At 33.3% G+C, this 18,640-nt stretch overlaps 1 protein-coding gene across 4 annotated transcripts in view; it reads left to right on the forward strand.

Annotated features, from left to right (window-relative positions):
* The first annotated feature begins 370 nt into the window (after positions 1–370).
* LOC145247418 (uncharacterized) overlaps positions 371–18,640 on the forward strand; it is a 226,428-nt gene continuing 208,158 nt past the window's right edge. For 2 of the 4 annotated variants that reach the window (XM_080109172.1, XM_080109173.1), the window contains exon 1: positions 421–672. The gene's annotated coding sequence lies outside the window, so the exon portion shown is untranslated. Of the gene's footprint in view, positions 673–18,640 lie in introns of all 4 variants that reach the window. The other 2 variants (XM_080109176.1, XM_080109177.1) reach the window with 2 other exon arrangements.

An 18,640-nucleotide genomic window follows, 5' to 3' on the forward strand; every position in this document is an offset into this window, starting at 1 on the left:
GAAAGCTAAACAGAGAGAGAGAGAGAGAGAGAGAGAGAGAGAGAGAGAGGAAGGTAGATAGAGAGAGAGTATGGGGAGGGGAAAATAAAGAGAAGAGGGAAGAGAAAGGGTCAATCAAAGAAAGAGAGAGGAAAGGGAGGAAAAGTTGAACAGAAGAAAAAGCAAAAATAATCGAAACTAGGAGAGGGAGGGGGTAGAAAGGGGAACAAGAGCGAGTGCGCGTGCGTGTGTGTGTGTGTGCGTGTGCACGCGCGTGTATGTGTGTCCAAAAAGAGAGAAAGAAAGAGAGACGAACGGAGAGAGAAGGGAAGAGAGTTGAACAAAGTAAAAACAAAAAGAGAGAAAGATAATAAAATATTCGTCAGAGAGAGAGAGAGAGAGAGAGAGAGAGAGAGAGAGAGAGAGAAGTGACGGGGAGGAGGGTCGTGTTATAACAACCCTAGCATGGCGGCAACGGCGGTAGCAGCAGCAGCTGAGCAGCGGTTTATTCCCAACGACGCGTTCTTCTTCTTCTTCAGACAGAGGAGAAGTCGGCAGGCGAACCAGTAGCTCAGATGCCGACCATAGCACTAGATCAACGCAAAACGGGATTTACTTCATAAGAAAATCAACTTCATTTCAAGGAAATTTCCATTTGCTGCCTTCTCTATCTTCTGCCACCTTTTGGAAACGGTGAGTGCAAATTAACCGCAAAAAGCATCGCATCTGTCGAATTTAACGAATTCTCTCCGAATGGAAAAACAAAAAAACATGGCATTAGATCCCCCTCCCTAATTGTCATCACATTTCACTCCTTTTCTCTCTATAAAAGTCTCTCCATGCTAACCCCAGTCGTCGCTCCTCATCCTCTGTCTTTGTTTATAGTTTTTCCTCTTTCCTCACACTCGACTCAACGCAGTAACCTCATCACTTACATCGTGTTACTAATAAAAGAAAAACGGTTCATTTTTTTTTTTTTTAACTAAACAAAAGAATAGATTATTATTTTCTCTTTTTTAAATATTTAAATTTCGTTAAAAAATTTATTTCTTTCCTTACGGAATGATAGTAATTAATTATCCCTCCTCGTCTCCTACTCCGTTTGTTTTCTCGCCTCCTCCTACTGCTCCCTTAATTATTGCTCGCCATCATCATCGCTGTGTGTAAGTCGTGTGTGTGTGTGTGTGTGTGTGTGTATATATATATATATATATATATATATATATAACGTGTGTAAGTAATATTACCATTCCTACCTGTCGGCAGGTAGAGTGGGGGGGGGGTAAAAGTACCCCCCTTCCTCCTAAAATAAACAACAAAAGAAAAATTTACCCGGCTTTGAGTTATTTCTTCATCATGACGTATATTTCTTCATCTTAGGTAGTTTAAAGGCTTGAAAATCAATTTTGAGTTATCACGAAGTAAACGGGCCAAAAACGGCTGCCAGCCATTTTACTTTACTATTTTTGGTGTAAATAGAATTCTAGAACTAAAGAAGAAAAAAAAAATATGCGTGTTTTTAATCTATGAATAATTACTAAACTCACTTTTTTTGGTCATGATAGAAGGGTTGTTTTATACGACTAGGACACCCGAAAATCCATGCCTTTCTTCTCTACTGTGAATAATATTTAGCTTTTTTCTTTTTTATTCAAATCTAAATTTAGATCTAATATATAACTTAAAAGCTTCGAAATCATTTTCGGAAACGGCCACGATATAATAAACAAAACAAGTCCTCGAGTGGCCTCTTGGCCTTGATAAATGGTGATGATGCATGTAAAAAAAAAAAAAACAACAACAAAAAAAAAAGTTCGGTATTTTAAGTTATCTCTGCATTAATAAAACTATCAGACCGGATCGTGTGTTTATCGCCAATACGTAACATAAATACAAATTGAATTCTATTAACAATTGAAATAATAAAAAAATATCGAAAAACTCAAAACATGTTTTTAAAAATCGGCGGACCTGTACGAGAGTGCCCCACCATCTCCGTAAAAATGCGTGTTTTTTACGTTTTTTTTTTTTAATTTTTTATAAGCCCCCCCCCCGGCTATTATCATAGATTTCAGACGTAATCGTATTAGCAGAAAAAATAATTATAAAAAGTAAATAATTTTGAAGGGGGTTCACTTTCTCCTTATAACGTTCTACTTCAGTTCAGTGCTACCTGACTTACTGTCCATTTTTTTACCAACGTGTCACGTGATTATAACGAGAAAGTGAATCCCCTTAAGTCATTAATTTTTTTTTTTTTAATCTGTAATCTATGGTAACCATTGGAGAAAAAAAAAACTTAAAAAAAGGTGAAACATACGCATTTTTAGGCGGTGGGCACTCTCGTACAGGTCCGCCAAAAATCTCCTCTAAAAAAAGACGAAATTGTAAACATGACTGATTATTACCTTATCACGTGAAATTTAACGCCAGCTTTATTCGTTTCGTTTGTATCGAACGCGACTTCAAAGAAACTGTTCGTGATAACGGGATCATATAACCTCTCGTGTGCGTGTGTTTCTCTCGCCTATATTGCAACATTGATATTAAACAAAATGAGTTATTGAAATAAAGTTAGATTAAAATTCAGTTAAAAAATTGTAAACATGATGAATTTTAATTATTTCTTTCTAAGCCATCCTCCCTGGCAATACCGGGTAAATACGGCTAGAAAACGGATAAAATTTTAAGGGAGACATTTTCTATTTACACCGCTTTATGATAAATTTGTTTTCATAAATAAAACTGTAATTTAATGACTAATTTATAATTAAAACGAGTTAAGCGTACTTTTTCGATGAACACCGGTCGTGGTGTAAGCCGGATTGAAACCATCCCTTTAATACGAACAAATTACATTCAAAATTTTTTTTTGATCATTGTAATTTAGTATGTGCATGGGACGGGAATTTTTCTAAAATCATCAAAATATAGATTTTAGAAGTAGACTTATGTTATCGTGCCAAAATAATGCTATTTAGAAAGCCATTCTTAGCAGAGGGGATGGTGTTTTCAAAACACTGTTTTGTAACTATTCTGTACGTTCACCTAACAATTGAATAATAAAAAAGATATCATAAAACACGAATTTGTTGAAAATACGATTAAAAAAAATAGCACGATAGTGCACTGCATCATCAGCACCGAAGAAGAAGCATCAGTCACTGATATATATATATATATATATATATATATATATATATATATATATATAGCGTGACTATTCGAAATTGAACTGCCGATTGGTAATTTGTGGTTTGGTTAAAACCAAAATTAATTTTATGAATCCAGTTGAATCCTCATTATTAATTTTCACACACAACCTTATCGTATAAAGAACCTTTTTTTTTTTTTAATTTTATTTTATTTATTTTTTTTTAAATTATGCCCGTTTTTCATCTTGCAAAGTTATTTCATTCATTTTTTTTTTTTTTATCGTAGACACCGATCGATTTCATTTTGAAGTCGATTACAAATCGGGTTTTTATTTACTTGCTTGCCGTCCGAATAGGATTCCCCCTTTTTCGATTGATACTACACTTTGATCCTGGTTCTCCCCATGAAGTCTAAAACAATATTGGATTTTACTGTGGAGGTGAGGTTATCCAGACCCCCCTCCCCCAAAACATCCTGAATTAGGAAGAAAAACAAAAATTGTCCCAGTTCAGAAAGCTTTTTACTGTAACTGATACCATACTTTGATCCTTATCGGAAGGGCTAGTCGACTGTGGCCATTTTTAGTCCCCCCACCCCCCATTTGCATATTCCCAGAAAAATATGTTGATTATTCGTCTAGGTGAGGATGTCAGCAGGCAGTCAGTCTCTAGAAGGCGACACGTGCATGCGTGTGTAATTATGCATAAATATAAATACACACACACGCACACACACACACACACACACACACACACAGCTAGCTACGTACTTAGAAAACTGAGCTGTTAAACCTAATCTAGTGATAGGAGATAAGAGGGATAAAATAGCAACCCTAGTTGAATTCAGTGACCCTAAACAGAGCTGAGAGGGAAAAGATAACGAAATACCTAGGTTTTATGTATGACATGAAAAGAAACTGGAATCCTAGGAAGATCTCCATCATTTCATTAATTACAGGAGGAACAGTCGGACTAATGAAAAAGAATTTCAAAAGCTATCTGACAAATATACATGGGGAACCAAATGCAAGAGAAATACAAACAATTACACTTAACGGAATGGTTAAAATTTAAAATCTTTAAAACATCCCTCGACTAAAGTTTCTGAAATGGCAGGTGAACGTTTCCATCCGTTAGGATGCTTCATCATTAGCAAAAACAAAAAGATAAGAAATACGATATAAAACCGTGTATCACCTACCTCACTCATATCATAGTTTATTAAAAAAAAATAAAAAATAATACTGATACCTTTGAAACTTGGGAGTGAACGTTATTACTTGGCGACGTAAATTATTTTACGAGAAATACAATTGTGTAATTAGTCAAAAACAATTTATGCTAAATTTCCTTTCTTTCCACCTCAACACAACACTCACCTTTTAAAATAACGACTTTAAAGGTTTTCGGATATGCTGAAAACGAGTATCGCATTTAAAGTTAGCGCAGACAAGTAGTTTTCTGGCTATTAAGACATTTTCTTTTCCAAAATTGTCAAAATATCAGTGGTGGTGTTCGCCATTGAGGAGGACGGGGTATTTCGTAATACGCAGGCGCATTACTTTTCAGTTGGTGAAAAAACATGGCCTTTGGTAAAACATACTAGATTACACAAAATAATAAAGGTCAATATCCAAAACACTACTTGTCTGCGCCAAATTTAAATGCAATATTCGTTTTCAGCATACTCGAAAATCGGGTTTGTATTACTGTACACATAGATTCGAAAAAGTTGTCAAAAAAACAAAAACAAATATATAACAAATAAATGTTATCAAAGGCAAGATAAGTTACTTTTCTACCAAACTGGATATATTTTTTGTGTTTTTATTTAATGTAACATATTTATTCAGCTCGAAAAACATACAGTGTTTACCGATGTATACGAAAATTCAAGATGGCGTCTCACACCCTCTTTAACACCGTAAGTATGGAAAAAGGTGTTATAAATTAAAAACTATACAAAATACTATTAAAAACCTGCCGAATATATGTCAACCTATGTCACGGTAACATATATTGAGCGAGTTTTTAACAGTATTTTATCCGGTTTTTTATTTATAACATCTTTTCCCACACTTACCGTGTTAAAGAGAGAATAAGACGCCATCTTGAATGTTCCAATACATCGGTAAACACTGTATGGTTTTCGAGCTGAATAAACATGTTACATTGAATAAAAACACGAAAAATATATCCAGTTTGGTAGAAAAGTAACTTATCTTGCCTTTGATAACATTTATTTGTTATATATTTGTTTTTTGACCACTTTTTCGAATCTGTGTACAGTAATACAAACCCAAAAATCTATAAAAGTCGTCATTTTACAGATGAGTGTTGAGGTGGAAAAAAAGTAAAAAAAAATAGCCATTTTATTTTTATTTATTTTTTTTTATCCTAATTTGTGACCTATTTGCGTTAAATTTTAAAACATTTAATAGAAGTTATAAGCATTTTAACTTCCACAATTATTTTAAATAAATTCATGAGGAGGTCTGACATTTAAAAATTTTTTTTTTTACTAAAAACTATTTGTTCACCTCGTGATTAATAGCAACATTTAAAATGATGGTTATCTTGAACTTGTCTGCTTTAAGATGGCTGTCATTAAAAGAACATTATCTTAACTAAATTAGTTATAGTTTTATAATTTGGTCCAAGTAACTATTTAATGACAATACGATACCATATTAATTAAATGCTGTTAATAATGATCTGGAGTAACCATTAATATTACCGACGTAAATCATTTGAACGGAAATACAGTTGGGGGAAAAATTAATCAAAAAGCAGTTTATTTTTCTTTACTTAGTCATTTGTAATCTATATGCGTTCATTTATTTCAATCTATAAAAGTTACTGTGTCTGTCCGAGGAACGGTTTATACCAAACTCCTGTCAGTTCTTGGTCTAAAGACTTGAAACTTGACATATAGGAGATTTGGACCTGTAGAACAAATTCCATTTGGTCTTTTAGCCGGTAAAAATAGCTGCTTAATAGTCAACATTGAAACAAAAAAACAAATTGGAACTTGACAGGCGCAAAGTTGTCTTCTACGCAAGTACAAATATACATTAAAAAAAAGTCGGTTCATTTGTAGCCTATTATAAATCATATTTTGATTTTGTGAAACCTGATGTTCGAGCACACACACACACTCCCCCCCCCCTCTCGCTCTTCCTCTATCTATCTCTCTATCTATCTCCCTATCTATCTATCTATCTATCTATCTAGTATGTGTGTGTATGTATATATATATATATATATATATATATATATATATATATATATATATATATATATATATGCTAGCAGAGAGATCCGACGTTGCCTGGGATTGAATAATAGTGATCAATGAATTTTTAACACTCCTATATTTTTATTGCCACCAAAATCAATGAAATCGCCCATTTTTCGATCAAATCGATTGATTGCTTGCTCTAGTTGAGGACCCATCGCAGTGTACTGGGAGGAAGCTTACATGAGCACTGACTTAGTCCACAATACATTGCACTGTATAGAACCTACTGTTGATTTTATAAAAGTACTTTTTAGATATAATGGCTTGCATTTAAAATGTTTAAAATGCAAAAGTCGAGTATCATGCTTCAGTTGTGCTCTAAACAAAATTCATTTCGAATGCGCTTCTGTCATATCAAATATATACTGTTTATTTTATGTTGGGCCTTTCGGCTTATGTGGTAAGAAAACTTCTCAAATGCATTTGATGTTAGACTGTGTAAGGTGTTAACTTTGTTCAAACTCGTCTGTTCCTCCTTTTATCAGATTACTTCAATTATTGATACTTATTGAAGACCTTCCGATACAAAACCTATTTATGAGCACTGCCAGGCACATAAAGTTACGATGTGTGAAATTTCATAAAAATCGACTCTGCCGTTTTCAAGTCCATAGAGAACGAACTTCCACACACAGACAAAGTGAAGTTCCATTTTATATAATAGTGTGTGTGTGTGTGTATATATATATATATATATATATATATATATATATATATATATATATATATGATTTGTATTTTAAGCGATATCAAGTTTTGAAACACTTATTTTTTTTCACTACCTTAGTGTTTTTTGTTATTCATATATATGAATAAGTCATTTTATTTTTTTTTATTGGGCATAGTTTTATTTTTTATTATTATTTATTATTACATGCATAAAAGGTATACTCATGGGCATGCATAGTTCTAGCTCTCAGCCATCATCAGCATGGGTGATAGTGAGGATCGAACTTATGACACCAGAATTTCTCTACAACCTCTATCTTACAGACGTAATGTTGCTAGTCTGTCTTTTTTTTTATAACTACTATCTCATGTGTTCTTCAAAATTGTCTAATCTATTCCCTGCTTCCTTTGTTCCAGCTCATTTGACTCGTTGGTCTAGTTGTCTACTATTTGCTATTCCTTGTAATACAGCTTCCTATTCCAGTAGCTTCTTTCAAGAATTGTAATCTCGTGAAATTCTCTTCCTGTTGACTGTTTTCCTCCTACCTATAGCCTTGGTCTTTTCAAGACTAAGGCCAATAGGAATCTCCTGTTGTGATAATCATCTATTCTTGTTAGCTCTTTATAAATGAAGTGGCTTCATACTTTGTGTGGAGTGATATCTATAAAAAAAAATAGCTATCGCAGGATGGGTAAAACGTGTTTTGCACCACCTTTATGTCTTTTTTACTAAGATGAAAATCAAGATAATACTATACATTATGTCTAGAATCCTTGATCCAAGGATTTAAAAAAAATTTTTTTTTTTTTTTACTTCGTATAGTCCTCACTCATCAAGGTCTGGAGGCTACTCAAGGATAAAGGTTAATGTGTACTGTAATTGAAATTTGATAATTTATTTTAGAGGCCGGCTCTTCAAAAACCTGTTCATGTTGGACTTTAAAATGACCATGTCATAGTCACTTGGGAAGCAGCCAAGTGGTATCGTGCTCATGGAATTTTCACTTAGATTTAGGCACAGGTAGAGAGTAAGGGAAATTGCTGATAGGGTAGCTAGTCGGGTGTTTGTCATGAAAGACTTACCGGCGGAGGGGGATCATAGAGTTAATCTCTATCGAGCACCTGCCAGGAAAATAACAGGCTGCAGAGGGATGAAAAGGGACATCACCTACTAGATGCTGAAGTTGGTTTTGTACCCTGTCGAGGAAGGAGAGGATTTTCTGAGCACCTGTCTTGACAGTTCAAAATAGACTTCGTAGCTTTTGTGGGGGATGCTCTTTTCTCTTCCCTGCAACCTCTTTTCCACAGAAGAGACGTTGTGAGCCTGTCTCTGCTTTATCATTATTTTCACAGCAAGTGCTCGTCTGAGCTTCAATCTATGGTCCCCCCCTCACCAAACTTTCATGAAAAACATTCTGTTTAGCCAAAACCACTATCAACAATTTTCCACACATTTTATCTGTGCCTAAACCTAAATGTAGATTCTGTGAACAAAGCTTCTTTCTTAGAACTGCACGCCTGTGGCATTCTCTTCCGTTTGCCTGCTTTCCAGCTGACTACACTCTGATTGTCTTCAAGTCCAACGTAAACAAGTTCTTGATGAACCTCCCCCCAAGTAATCCAATTTACAAAATTCCCACTCCTTATGTTTACTATGCTATAATCACAATGACTAATATATACCCATTAACCCTTATCCTTGAGTAGCCTCCAAGCCTTGATAAGTGGTGATTTGTGTTAAAAAAAAAAACTCCCCAGATGTGGCATTCTAGAAAATGTCCAAAATTTAAGGCTTAAATGGTTTTAAGAAAAATTAAAATATATCTAATGAAGGGCGTTTATATTTTAAACTTGAATTCAGGCCATTAAATGAAATGTGTTTTTTCCAGTCTGGTTATGTACCTTACAATCAATATTTATGGTAATCAAAATGGTTCTAACTTTTATTAAAGACTAGCCTGGGTGCCTGGCATTGCCCAGGTGATTGGAGGTGTGTGTGGAGCAAAACAAAAAAAGGTGGTAGTAGGCAGGTAGGCTCGAACCTGTACCGTGAAGGAGGAAAAGAATGTGAAAAAAAATGTGACATCTTTGCTGTTGCATCCATCGCCAAACCGGAAGTGATGAAGGTTTAAATTAAGGCTAATCAATTGGAAAGAGGGGAAAACCTTCGAAAATATCATCGAAAAAAAGCGACCCGTTCCTGTAGAAAAGTGTCGAGAGTGAAAGAATTAATGTTTTTAGCCAAGTTTTCGATATTTGTCGTTCGAAGGGTTGAGCTTCAAAATGATACCGATCTCATGAAAATCTGTCACCTTTGTCGAAATTTTTAGGCACACATACTAACATACATACATACATACATACATTTAAACAGACAGGTGAGATTTATATTATAGATTATCTTTTTATGCAAATAAGTCACAAAAACTTTTGTGACCAATTTGAGATCACAACACGAAAGTCTGGATCTCTCAAGCACTTGTTTGAATAATCCTTCCCTACAGCTGTGAAACCTAGCCAATGAGAGCTGCAGATCTCAGAAGGTTCTAAGTGTTCAACCTATACTGCCATCACTGAGTTCTGCAGATCCAATGGCACCATTTTTTTCTTCCAATACCCAAACAGGGAAGCAATGCAGGATCATTCTCTTTTACCAATCTCCTCGAAGACTTTGCTGGGTCAGCCACACTGCGTGCTGCAACCCAAGAGTTCATCCACAAAGAAACAGCTCCAGCTGAAGACCTGATTACACTCCATCAATGCTGGCATTGAACCCAACTCCGGGTCATAGGTTTATGGTGTTCGCTGTTGGTTCTAGGATTGGCTGCTCATCATTATCTTGGCTGCAGTGGACCGTTTTCCGTGGTTTATGTTCATCCAGGATGCTGTGTGTTCTATGGGAGGAGCCTACTTTATCCATTCTGTATGAATGTTGCTTCAAGTTAAGTCAAAAGGGTAGTTAAAACAATGTTGAGTTTTTGACTCATTCCCCAACTATATTTCCTTTAAAATAATTTGTTGCTATTGGTAACATTTAGCAATTAAATTTGTATCATTGCTTGAAGCATTTGAAACGATATCTTTTAGTTTTTGTAATCGAAGAGTAAAAAGTTGACCTTGGGTTTACTTCAGCAGTTCTTGCCTCTTTTCTTTTGTTTAGTCCTGTACATTCCATAAATGATGTTTCTGACACAGGGAGAAGAATTGGTGTTTTTTTGAGTTGGAATCTATCGATTTAACATTTATCGTTTGCTTGTTGTTGAAGTACTTTATTTTTCTTTTAGTTATACATATGAAAATACTTTATACAATGTAACCCGTATATAAGAGACTTAGTCTCCGGGCAGTATAGCTCTCTTATATCCGGGTTACACTTATATCCATGGTTCTTATATCCGGGTTGCACAGTACATTAACATAATCTCTAATTTGGGACAAGAGAAAACCACTTATATCCGTTTTTCTTATATTCGGGTCTCTTATATCCGGGTTATATTGTACTTTGGAGTGAATTCTATAAAAACAGAAAAATATATTAATTTATTTTTTAATTTTTTTTACATTAATTCACCCCAAGCAATGCACATTGCCACCGAGATGTAAGAGGCTACTGTGTATTAGAGGTCAGGTTTATAGGGGGCATGTTAAGTAGGGAGTTGGGCAGTGAGATATGTGTTCACATTACATTTAAATTTCTGCATATTGATACAGTTAGAGAGCAAAGAAGAAATAGAGTAAAACCCCCTCTGGCATCTGGGAACATCAGCAGTAAATGGATGGGTCTAAGCTAATTGTTGGGTTGGTCGGTTATGTTGAAGGAGGCTCCGGAACAGCTAGTTTGTCAGACCACATTGTATTGTAAAGCAAGCATATGGATGCAACAAGTGATGGGACAGGGGTTAGAGCTTGGTGGATAGTGTGAGAACAATTACATTAGAGACTTTTTTTATTTTTTTTTTACCTTGTCTAAGCGAGAGAGACTTTTTTCCGAGAAGCGATCGGTCAGCTCACTTCTTCTGTAAACTTTTTATATCACGTCTAAATGATAATATCTAAGAGTTACGAACAGGGGTCGTGTGTGTATTTAATTTGCCCGACTTTTACCAGCTCGCCGCTTTGAAAAGCGAATGATCTGGCTTGCAGCGCAAAATTAGGTCAGACACCACGCCTCTTCCTTGCACCTGTTTATTTCCCTTCATACACATTCACTTAACGCCCTTATCAGTTCCTTTCCCCCGTGGCCGAGACGGTTAGGTGTGTGGCTTTTTTTTTCCCTTTCATTTCCACCTTCGCGTCAAGGCTTCGGGGTTCAATCCTACCTTCCTACTAAAACTTTTTTTTTTCTTTTACACCTCCAAACACCCGGGCAATGCCGGGTATCCCCCGCTAGTCTAGTAATATAATACAAAATAATTTTCATGAAGTCTTTCATGCCAGATTTATATAATCAAGTGCTACCTGCCTAGCTTCGCCTGCCTTGACCAGTGTATACGTGTTCAGAGAAAACTGCTATCTGCAGTAGAACGTGCATAACGATGTCTGGAAAGAATTTTAATATTAACGAGGTTGGAGACTATTACTAAATTACCCGAGTGGATATTGTGCGCACGTGTGTTTCTCACATATGCGTAACTTTGATAAATACGTATAGAAATTTTATTTTACTTACTATTGATTGAATATTTATTGAAATTTAAAAATAAAATAAGGCAAAACTAAAACCAATTTTTAAATTACTTAAAATAAAAAACTTAAAAGTTAAAAGCCATCGTCAGAGAGAAAAAAAAGAAGAAATTGTGTACAATAGGCATCTCTAAAAGTCACCACAGAATTACCCCCCCCATGTGTAAAACGATGTAACTTTATTATAAATTAATATTATCAATATAACTTTTGTACCATTTAAAAGAAGGGCAAAATAAACTAGTAATATTTAACAAATTTTTTTTTCATCTTACGAAAATAATGAAATTGCGACACGAAAATCGTGTTTACATAATTGGCACTTTAAAATAACGTTCTCATGTAGCAAGCATTTCGAACGTGAAAACATACCCATGTTTAATAAATCCAGCAAAAATCAACTAATGGTCAGGTTTTCGTGAAATTTTCGATAATTATCCATTTTAGAATTAAATTACATATAAAATGCAGTTTCCGTAAAATATACGAGGGGAAATATTTTTTTTTAGTGTGCGCTCCCCCCCCATTTATGTTTTCGAAATTTGAACAAAATATATTTAAATCTATCGAAATTTCTATTTATTATGAAACATAAGAGTTCAAATAAGTAAAACATTTATTTTTAAAAAAATTTAAGTACACGTATTGAACAAAAACTTGCCTTGAAGTTGCAATTAAAAAAATGATATAATTTAATGTTTTGTTTTTTAAATAGCGTTTTTTCTAATTAATATATACTATAATCAGTTGAATTGCCAAGAAAAAGAAACTTCCTAAAAATGAATTGATTTTTAAAAGATTAAAACGATTAAAATTCCATTATTTCAAAATGTTCCGTTACAACATAGATTTTTAATTAATTGTGTTTAAATTTTTTAAAAATATTAAGTTTTAATATAAATGTGGCTCTTGTCGGCTATTTTATCGCCAGATTAAAACCGATTTGAAAATAATATTGCACAAATATTAAGCATTTTGTAGCCCCCCCACCTCATATTTTGTTTGTCCCTTTTTACCGAACAAAATATGGAAGCCGTAGTTAACTAAATGAACATTCAGTAAAACCGTATTTCATAATTAATATACAAATGTTTATAATATTATTAATCATTAAACTGTGTAAATCTTAAAACCTAACAAAATTATAACAAAGATTATTAATTGCAGTTTGAAGATAAACAAAGGTTTTAAAAAATCATTAAGTCGCTTCTGCTTTTCCATAGTTCGTATAGTATAAATCTGACGTCATGGAATCATGCGTATTTTTTTTTATATTCGTTTGGCAATGCCTAGCATACAAGTAATAAAAATGGTTTTATGTTTGTTACATATTATTAATTTTTATTATTAATATTAAATGCGGAATCATTTAGAGCTAAAATTCTAATTTTGTTTTAGATAAATACGACATCAGGTCAAATTCAGTAACTATTTTGTTTCGATTGAGCTTATTCACATAACGTTGACACATTTCAAACATGCTTTTTAAAATTTTACATGCATAATACTAAATGGATTTTAAATGAAAATGATTCTTCATTTATCAATATTTAAAAAAAAAAACAAAACAAAAAAAAACATAAAACCATTTTTTTATGCCTATACAGAATTTTTCTCCTATTCTCTAACCGCGACCATTAACATTTACCAAAAGTTGTCACAACAAATGCATTTTTAAATTACTTTTTTCTCTGATCTCAACCCAAGCAACACTGGTTAGATACAGCTAGTTGCCAATAAACCCAGCTACCCCCCCCCATCCTTGTTTAAATTTGAATTCCAACTTTAACACATTTTTTTAATGATTCATCTAATTTTTTCCCTAATTTTGCGATCAAAAATTCCATAAATCATTGTCTAAAAATTCCAAGAACATTTTTCCAATGCATTTTTTTTTGACTGATTCATTTTGTCAATTTATCAAAATTAATCATTTTTTTTTCCATTTCCAAAACCAAAAACAAGACTTATTATATACCAGCAGGGTGACTTGACGTTGCCCAGGATTGAATGATAATCAATAAGCAAATTATTTAGGACTTCTACACAGTAATGGTTGACAGAACAAGAGCATACTACCCCTGGAGATTAAATAAAAAGTTCCATGCTGTGCAGATTCCAGAGTTTGACAAGATGTGCCAGAATTAGATTGGATATGAAAACAGTAATCTGAATAATTCAAAATTATCAATCCTCATCTAAAAAATTCAGAAACATCCTATTCTCATCTTCGTTGTTATTGTCACAACGTTTCGGCTGATGTAACCTCCGAGCTTCTGCAAGTGCATCTTTTCAGACTTGGAAATCTTGACAAAAAGTGTTTGTTCGTTTGTTTAAATAAAGCAATAATAACCCAACATAATGAAAACTGACAATTCTTTATCTATTCATCATAGATTCATTAATAACATTTTTTTTTTGTTCAAGACTTTCTCAAGATGACTGATTTGAAGAAAAACAGAAGTCAAGAATATATGTGGTGTACATTGTTTTAACACTATATCGCACCATGTCTTTTCAAATATTGAGGTCTATGCTTTTCCATTTTCCATGGTGCTCAATACTTATTAGAGCTATTTATTTAATAATATTAGTATAAAAATATACTTATCGCCAGTGTTTTATCTTTGAAAGAATTAGTAAGTGGCATTTAGCCTGACGAATTCCTTTTGGAGAATGAAATACAAACTTTTCTATTTAGCTCCATTTCTATAAATATTTCACACACACACACACACACACACACACACACACACACATATATTGATTTGCGAGAGAAGCGAGGGAGGGTGATAAAAAAAAAACAAAAAAAAAAACAAACTACCATATATTTAGTTTAACATAAAAGTGAAGAGAGAAAAGTTGTTAAGTTAAAAGTTGTCACAGTAAAATACTATCTGAGCCTATCAGTAATCGGATGACACCTGTTGCCAGTAATTTAATGAAAACAAAGCTTCATCGTAAGCATTATTAGTCCTTCTACCCGTCAATTGCAATACCTTTTTTCAACATACTAATAAAATCTGTTTGCATATATATATATATATATATATATATATATATATATATATATATATATATATATATATAATAGATTTATATATTTATTTATTTAAAATTAATATTCGTTTGTTTTACATAAAATTGCGTTGTAATTTGGCTTATAAACGTATTTCATTAGTATTTTATTTAAAAATTTAAACAACGCTTATATCACAGGAACACAACTTTGACTATATGTACATGAGGGAGAGAGAGGGATTTAAAAATTGGAGGAGGAAAACCTAAATGCTCAACGTTTCGCCCGTTTTATGCAAGCTATTTTCAAGACTGATAAACAACGAGCATTTTAGGGTTTCCTCCTCCATTTTTAAATCATAAGTACATTTGTGTGAAATTTCAAAACATCTGCCAAGCTGTTTTGGAGTCTATAAAGAACAAAAGAACACACACACAGTGTCTTTTATGTATGTTATGTGTGTGTGTGTGTGTATGTGTTAAATGACTTTCTATTTGACGGTTTAAATGCCTCCAAATTACTTTCAAATTTCGAAGGAATCTGACCGTTTAAATTTATTACAGTTTTTTGTCGTTAATTATTAATTGAACCAAATTGTTATAAAACAACTAACTATATATTATCTTTTTTTTTTGGGGGGGGGGGTCCTTTGAGATGAGTCTTCATACTTTGTATATTCATTTTTTGCGGACTGTTATCCTCATCTTGATAGTTGTTGTTCCACCACATTTTGGCGAACTCATCCCCTAACCTGCTTTGGGTAGGATTGAAACCGCTATCTTCACACCCTGCTCACCTGGAACCGTAGAGTATTGAGCATTGTCTGGAGATAGCGGTTTCAATCCTATCCTAAGCAGGTCAGAGAATGATTAGGATAACAATGCAAAAAAAAAAAGTAAACTAATAACACTTGACCTTTGAGTCAAGATCAAAGTGTAGTATCTGTTCTTCAGATGCTGCAGGCTATGACTAGCTATGACTAGCAAAGACCAGATGTGGGGGCAACCCCACATGCCTGACCTTTAACCAGCTCCCATTTCCCACCTCTCGGGAGCTGGTCCCCTTTTTCCCTTCCCCCTCCCTTCACTCCTCACATTAAAAATTGGCCTTGTGCCTAATTTGCTCGGTGGGGGAGCAAATAAATACCATCTGTTCTTCAGATCTACACTTCAATTTCTTGTTCTGTCAGTGTAGGAGAAATCCTTCACGACTGAGACAATTTTTATTTTTGTTCCTTTTCTCCACATTAAAAAACGACCCTGGTGTCTAACTCTGTCCCGTGGGGAGGCATTGTAAATAGGAACTAATACGCAAACTATAACTAATTGTTAAGGTTAATCTCTATTCTAAGACTTATTGTGACAAAAACAAAATTTGATGAAAATTATTAGTTTAACATAAAAGTGAGGAGAGAAAAGTTAAGTTAAAAGTTGTCACAGTAAAATACTATCTGAGCCTATAAGGGGATGAAAATGGGTTTATATACATATTTTTAACTTTAGTTCTCCCATTTCCCTCCCCTTCAATATATTATCATTCTCCTCTCATTGCACAATTATTTCGTTCCTAATGTAGCTATCGCTAGATGCAGCATCCCTAATATGTTACCTAGCATCTTCTCCCCTCTTCTGATGAGAAGCATTAGGCTTCGAAATATTATGGTATAAAGAGTTTTACTTATCCTACATCCCTAATTGATGTATCACCCTTATTGAATAAACGAATAGATCTTTGTGCATTACTATATATTTTATATTGTGTGTGTATGTGTGTGTTTTTATATTCTATATAAGCTCCAAAGCAATTTAAGCTTTGCATTATCAGTCTCCTCTTAAAGAATCGATATTATTCTTTTAACTCTCATATATATATATATATATATATATATATATATATATATGTGTAAATATTTTTACATGAGATTATTTTGAATTCAAGTCTATTTAATGTGATTATAGTATGTGATACTAAATGGATTTTAACTCCAAAACGTTCTTAATGTTATAATCTTTAAATATACATCGCTACTCACGTCGGAATTCAAATACATCAACAAAAACGCCAACAAAGCCGGCCCCGCAACGCACTTCGAATTTTTTAAGAAACTGTTTGTCGTTAATCTAAAAGTTTACCAATTATTAAATGTAAAAAGCTTATAAAACTTTCAATCTTTTAATTGAATGAGGATTTAACATTTTAAAGCCCGGTTAAATGATTTTGTGGCAGTTAAAATGCTTCTAAATTCCTTTCAAGTTGGAACTATGACAAAATACTATTTTCATTTTTGTTGCCTGTTAACTGCTTTCCGAGGAATCCAAAATACATTCTGGTAAATTTAATTTCGTAAACTGACTTGCAGGTGTTCTATACGCTCTCCCTCCACTAATCTCGGCATTTTTTAGAATTGAATTTTTTTAATTTACAAACTAGCAGGCCGCCCGGCATTGCCCGGTCGTAAAATATGCTTAAATATGATATTTTGATTAATGCAGGTTTCGTATTTATTATATTATACTAGACTACCCGTGACCCGTTGGGGCAGTATGTTATATTAGCTATGGAATTCATGTATGAGCGTGACACTTGTGACGTAAAAAAAAAAATAGGTATTTTTTTTACATAACAGAAACATTTCCATGAAAGTATATTAAAATGAAAAAATCATGGACGGATCACTCAAACATGAAAAAAATATCCTCCCTATATGCGTAAAGTTACCTATTTTTCTGAATAATCGCTCAAAAATCGAAAATTAAACATGATTTTCCTACGAATCGAATGCCAACGAAAATCATTTAACAGCAAAAACGCACATGGACCTACCGATAAGAATGAAAAACTCATATTGGAATCCTACAACCAAGTTATAGAAACTTAAAATCTAAAAAAAAAAAAATAATTAAAACCTGAAGCAAAAAAATAAAACCTAAATAAATAAAATAAAATAAAACTAATATTAAAACAGATTAGTAAATGTGTCAACAAATTCACCGATCTCACACAACTACTTTTTATCTAGAAATGTAAACAAAAAATAAAAAAAGAAGGAAGGAAAAGGGGACAGATAGAGAATAGTAGTAGTAGTAGTAGTAGTAGTCGTTTTGGCTTTACTCTAATTGTTCTTATGTTTGTCAACGGGTTAAAGTTGTTTGGTTGTAAGAAAATAGCAACAGTATAGTTGTAATAAAGACAAGTTGCAAAACATCCCCACTCTTCCCATGTTAAATAATAATTTCGAAATAATAACGTTAGTATTTCAGTGCACAGGTCAAAATCTGCAAAAGAAGCGATTTGTGTTTATTTGTTTACGTTGTTATGGGTTAATGTTTATGAGCGCATGCTCAACCGGATGTCGTAAACCAGAAAGTGGGTTACATCACTCATTACAAGGTCATGTAAGTTTTATAATTATATAGATTGGACCCAATATATCATAATGATATAAAAGTTAAAAAAAAAAAAAACAACAAACAAACGTGTGCACTACCAATCAAAACCAAAACGTTTAGCTTATGATTTATTTTTTCCTTTGACGTTAATGCCTGAGCTATGAAGACTAAAAGCTAAAAATTAAAACATAGCTATTACGTTACGTATGCATATTCATAATGCTTTCGTTCGCTCTTCACTTGGCAAATTTAATTATTTTATTTTATTTATTTTTTTATTTATTTATTTATTTTTTTTTTTACTTTTCACGCTTTTGCACTGATTTTCCCTGGCTAAAACCCAAATATAAACTTTTGCATGGGTTCGAATACCCTATATATGAAGTTTCATGTCTGTAGACTAAAAACTAACAGGAGTTTGGCAGGCAAATTTTTTTAAACATAT

This window comes from Euprymna scolopes, chromosome 25 (genome assembly GCF_053919585.1).
Source record: "Euprymna scolopes isolate OS-2025 chromosome 25, ASM5391958v1, whole genome shotgun sequence".
Classification (NCBI taxonomy): domain Eukaryota; kingdom Metazoa; phylum Mollusca; class Cephalopoda; order Sepiida; family Sepiolidae; genus Euprymna; species Euprymna scolopes.